Source organism: Cornus florida, unplaced genomic scaffold (genome assembly GCF_030987335.1).
Source record: "Cornus florida cultivar Cherokee Brave unplaced genomic scaffold, ASM3098733v1 CherokeeBrave_3.0.0_Hap2_Chr02, whole genome shotgun sequence".
Taxonomy (NCBI): Eukaryota; Viridiplantae; Streptophyta; class Magnoliopsida; order Cornales; family Cornaceae; genus Cornus; species Cornus florida.
In genome coordinates this window covers 87139273-87144404 of record NW_026775572.1, presented here as the reverse complement: position 1 = coordinate 87144404, position 5132 = coordinate 87139273, and the positions used below count along the sequence as shown (strand labels likewise).

At 38.0% G+C, this 5132-nt stretch overlaps 1 pseudogene; it reads right to left on the bottom strand.

Moving 5' to 3' along the window:
• Nucleotides 1-1834: 1834 nt before the first annotated feature.
• LOC132297916 (small nucleolar RNA R71) lies at nucleotides 1835-1933 on the bottom strand (annotated as a pseudogene).
• Between the last annotated feature and the right edge of the window lie 3199 nt (nucleotides 1934-5132).

Sequence of the window (5132 nt, the reverse complement as noted above, 5' to 3'; positions counted from 1 at the left end):
GGTCCATACTTCTTTTCTACCTGAATCTGCGTCATCTGATGGATGGGCTTTGGTGATTCGGGGCCCCCCAATATTGGAGTTCCCCAAGGTGCGTGACTGACTTACGGTATCGTAGATGTCCTCCAGCGTTCCACAGGGCTGTTGGCGTGGAGCCTTCTGTTGGTGGGGTGGATTATCATCGCCTAGCTCCATGGGGGGATCTTCATTCTGACGTTCAGGCCGGGGGTCGTTCGGCTGTTCGTTACATTTTCTCTACGTAGAGTGCTAATTTGTGCCACGCTGGTTTCTTGAGCCTGCCTTAGCATATTGGTTTGCTCAACGCTGGCTTCATTTGCTTGTCGCAGAACGTCCAATTGTGCTTGCAACTCTTCACGTATCTTTTGCATGGTCTCTTGCTGTTGCGGTTGAACAATGTCTAGCTCTGTTGCCATTTTGGAGTGATGCTGTATGTAAGGGATAGGGAACGGACTTTTTATATCGAAGTTCCCACAAACGGCGCCAAAGTGTGGGTGCAATTTTTTACACCCGAACACCTAGAGAGATCGACTATGGAAAGCACATAGAAAAAATTAAGAAGGGAGCAAGTAAATCTTTGAGATAGTGATTGTATTCAGAGTCTCTTGCCTTTTACCTTTGTTCAGGCTCTATTTATAAGTATTTTTTAGCTTAGGAATTTATATGGAGCCGTTTCTTGGCTTTTATTCCCAAACGTGGGTAATTTATGTCTACAGATCGTGCATTTGACATTATTATGGGCGTTATGGAGTTTGGGCCTTGTCAGAATTGGGCCTGTTTATTCTGCTTCTATTTTAAGTAGGCCTTCCTTCACTGGGCTTATGTCTTATTATCGGCTTTTAGCCTTTTTGCGGGCTGCCTTTTGTCACCACGTGTTATTTTGCGATTGGTGTGATTTTTTTCCCTCCACAGCGTGGAGGCTTGTTTTTCAATTCATAGATAAATCGTAAGCCCACGTAGAGGCATTTTTAATTTTCTTTGCATATTGTTCAAGCATGGGAGTATAGGATCATTGTATGTGGAGATTTGTTGATTGATTTGTTGTAGGGGTGAAGTGTTCGATATTTTCTTACTTCTTGTTATTTGTTTTGCTAGTGCATACATGGTCGTAGGTCATTGAATCTTACTCTTTTCCCTCTTAATTTTAATCTTGAATCCGTTATTCGAAATCCTAGGGGAAGGGATAATTTTGATCATTCTACTTCTTCAATGGAAGTACATAATGAGGACTATGTGGAGGACCTTAATCACATAGACCAACAAGGTATCCTCCACCCTAATGTGCATTCTGACAACATCCAAGTTCCATTAGGCATGCCAAGGCCATTCATTCACCCACCACAACAACAAGGCTAAGTTCCATTGGGAATGCCTAGGCCAATGTTTGCTCCACAACCTCCCATAATCCAAGGCAATCAAGGCGCTTATGTAGCACCACCGGTTGCGAATCCACCTCTTGCTTTAAAAGATCATTATGTGCCGAATGAATATAATACACCCACTTGCATTCAATTGCCACCATTTAGAGCACATCACTACGAGATTAAACCGCAAACCTTTCAAATGCTTCCTAACTATCACGGACTTCCAAGTGAAGAAACTTACAAGCATTTGGATGAGTTTCTAGAAGTATGTTCCACTGTACGATACACGGACATGCCGGAAGAGGTTTTAAGATTTAAACTTTTTCCATTCACCCTTAAAGACAAGGCAAAATATTAATTCAACATCGTAGGCCTTTTTCGATAACTTCTTGGGCGGAAATGCAACAAGAGTTCTTGAAGAAGTACTATTCGGTTTTTAAGACCAATGCCATGAGAACCTCAATTCGAGAGTTTTCACAAGGGGATGGGGAAATGTTTCATGAGGCATGGGAAAGATTTAATGAATTGCTTAGGAACTGTCCACATCATGACATGCTTAAGTGGCAATTGATTTAATACTTCTTTAAAAGTTTGCCCGATAATCACAAGGGTATGGTTGATGCATCAATGGGTGGTTCTATTCTTGACAAAAATGAAAATGATGTTTGGCGTCTCTATGAAAGCATAAGTGAAAATTCAATGCATAGATCATTATCTTCTAAAAATGGTAGAAATTTAAGTGGAAGGAAGAATGTTGGTTTATATCAAGTCGACAATTCAAATGAAATAGCCGTCGAGATGAAATCCTTATCTCAAAGATTTAATCAATTCTTAATCAACCAAAACTCGGCGAATCCAATGTCTTCCTCCCCTAACCATTCTCATCATTCATCCAATGTCTTCCTCCCCTAACCATTCTCATCATTCATCCAATGAGACATGTATGACTTGTTCTAGTGTTTTGCATTCTACTTCCAATGGACATGCGCAAAATGAGCATCATGAACAAGTCAATACAACATTTGTTAATCAAGGGAACAATCCTTATGGCAACTATTACAATTATAGTTGGAGGAATCACCCGAACTTCTCTTGGAAAAGCCAAGGGGAAGGCTCAAACCCTTTGCCAAGGTGGTTTTCAAGGGAAGTATATTCCACCTCCAATGTAAGGCCAAGGATCCCAAAAATTTAGATCATCATATCAATCACATGGAAACCAATTCTCTAATTCTCATTTTCCAAATCAATCATATTCCCAAGGAAATTCTAAGAGTCCTACTTTTGAAGAGAAAGTTTTGACTGCTTTAGGCACTCTAGAGGCGAACACTCAATTGTTTCATTCTCACTCTCAATCCATTGCTAAGCTAGAAACCCAAGTAGGGCAAATAGCTAGTACTTTAAATGCTAGAGAGAAAGGGAAAATGCCTTTGAATGCCCCACCTAAGCAACAATGCGTTGTGGAGACTCATTCCTCATCGAAAGGTCTTATAATTGAACATGTCAATGCGGTAACAACCTTGAGAAGTGGGAAGATTGTGGACAACCAAGTAGGTATGTCCAATGAAGAGAGTGAACCAGTGCAACTAAAAGTTGACACCCGTCCTGTTTCACATTTTATTCCTCCTTCATTGCATGTACATGATCTTTCAAATGAGAAAGTTTTGAAAAGTGATTTCAAAAGTGATTTGAAAAAGGAAAATTTGAAAAATGATTTGCAAAATTCTTATGTTGACGGAACTTCAAAGAAAAATTCTGAAAAGGTTTTTGAACCAAAAGCTCCATTTTCGGATGCCTTAAAAGGATCCATTTCCATTGACAAACAAAAGACCAAAGTGAATGAGATTATTGAAGTGTTTAGGCAAGTGAAGATCAATCTTCCACTTTTGGATGTAATCAAGCAAATTCCAGCTTATGCCAAGTTCTTAAAGGATCTTTGCACCCAAAAGAAGAAAAACAAAAGTCAAGCACCTAGAAAAGTGGTCTTGACATAGCAAGTGAGCTCAATTTTGCAATATAACACTTTCCCGAAGTTTAAGGACCCTGGTTCACCCACTACATCTTGCATTATTGGTGACCATGTCATTATTCGGGCTCTTCTAGATTTAGGAGCAAGTATTAACCTTTTTCCATACTCGGTATAGGTCAAGTTGGGCTTAGGAGACTTAAAACTGACGTCGGTAGTTTTGCAACTTGCCGACTGATCCATTAAATAGCCTAGGGGTATCATTGAGGATGTTTTGATTAAGATTGATAAATTCTTCTTTCCCGTTGATTTCGTTGTCATTGACACGAAACCGGTTCCAAATCCTAAGAGCCAAATTCCTGTTATCCTTGGCCGTCATTTCTTGGCAATCGCGAATGCCAACATAAATTATAGGATGGGGATAATGAAGATCTCATTTGGCCACATGAAGATGAAGTTGAATATCTTCAATCCAACCCCAAATTCATTTGACAAGCATGAAGAGGTGAATATTATAGAGAAATGTCATGACAGTGAATGTGAAAGAATAGAATCTTTGCTTGAAACCAAAACTTTAAAAAGTTTATCTTCGACCTTGAATTCAAATAATGTAGTTCCAAAACCTTGTTTTGAAAGGGCATGGAATCCCAAAGTACCAACAATCTCTTTTGATCCTAATTTAACAAGTTCTTTAGGGAACCATTTGTTGGGTGAAGTTCAAAGTATTTATCACCCTGTCAAGGAGGGGATGCACTACAAGATGTTTAATCCGGGCTAAAAGAGCCCAACGTCTTGCTAGAGACGTTAAATACTAGTGCATTTCGTAGGGTTTCACAACCCTATTCCTCTCTCATTTCTATTTTAAATTTCATTTCTTTCGTCGTCTAGATATGTTTTAGGGTTTATACACATGGCTAGGAACTGTGATTGAGAATGCATGCATTTTTATTCTGAAAATAGGCATTTTGTTCCTGTTTGATCAATCTCAGCAAGAGGTTCGATCGATCGAACATCCATTCCTACATCCAATCATCTCTCTGTTCCATCGATCGAAAATTTCCTGCATAAATCAGCTTTCTGTGTATCGATCGAAAATTTTCTTGGATTGATCTGAAAGTCCCTAGATCGATCCAACTTTTTCTTGGATCGATCTTCACTCCACACTTAGAAATTTTTTTGAGATCCATGAAAAAGACCTCTCTGTGCATCGATCGAAGTGTCTTTCAGATCGATCTTGCATTAATCGATCTGTACCTCCTTTGTTGACTTTGATTTAACTACTCTTTTGAATTTTGAACTTTAATATAGTAAAAATAAAAAAAACAAAAATATATATATATTTTGAATTTTTAGTTTATTTCATTTTATTCTCAAAAATTTCAATATATATATATATATTTAATTTTAGGAAATTTTTCAAAAATCGAAAAATATTTTCATTTTATCTTATTTTTATTTTTATTTTATTTTATTTTTAATTCCTCTTATGGGAACACTAAGCTACCTAGAGCAAGAATATGGCATTAAGCATAGGAAACCCACAATGAGAGCATACAAATAAAATTCCTCTTATTCCCAACATAACCTATCCATCCACAACAATAAATCCCTTCCTCCTCATACAAGATTAAAACTTGAAAGAATTGAAAGAGAGAAGAAGAGGAGATATACCACAATGAAGAAGATAAAGCCTTTGGACCTTTGACAATTGAGAGCTTGAATCTTTGAATTGGATAATAGATGGAGGATGATGATGATTAGAAGATGCTATGGAAGCAAAAAGTTGAGCA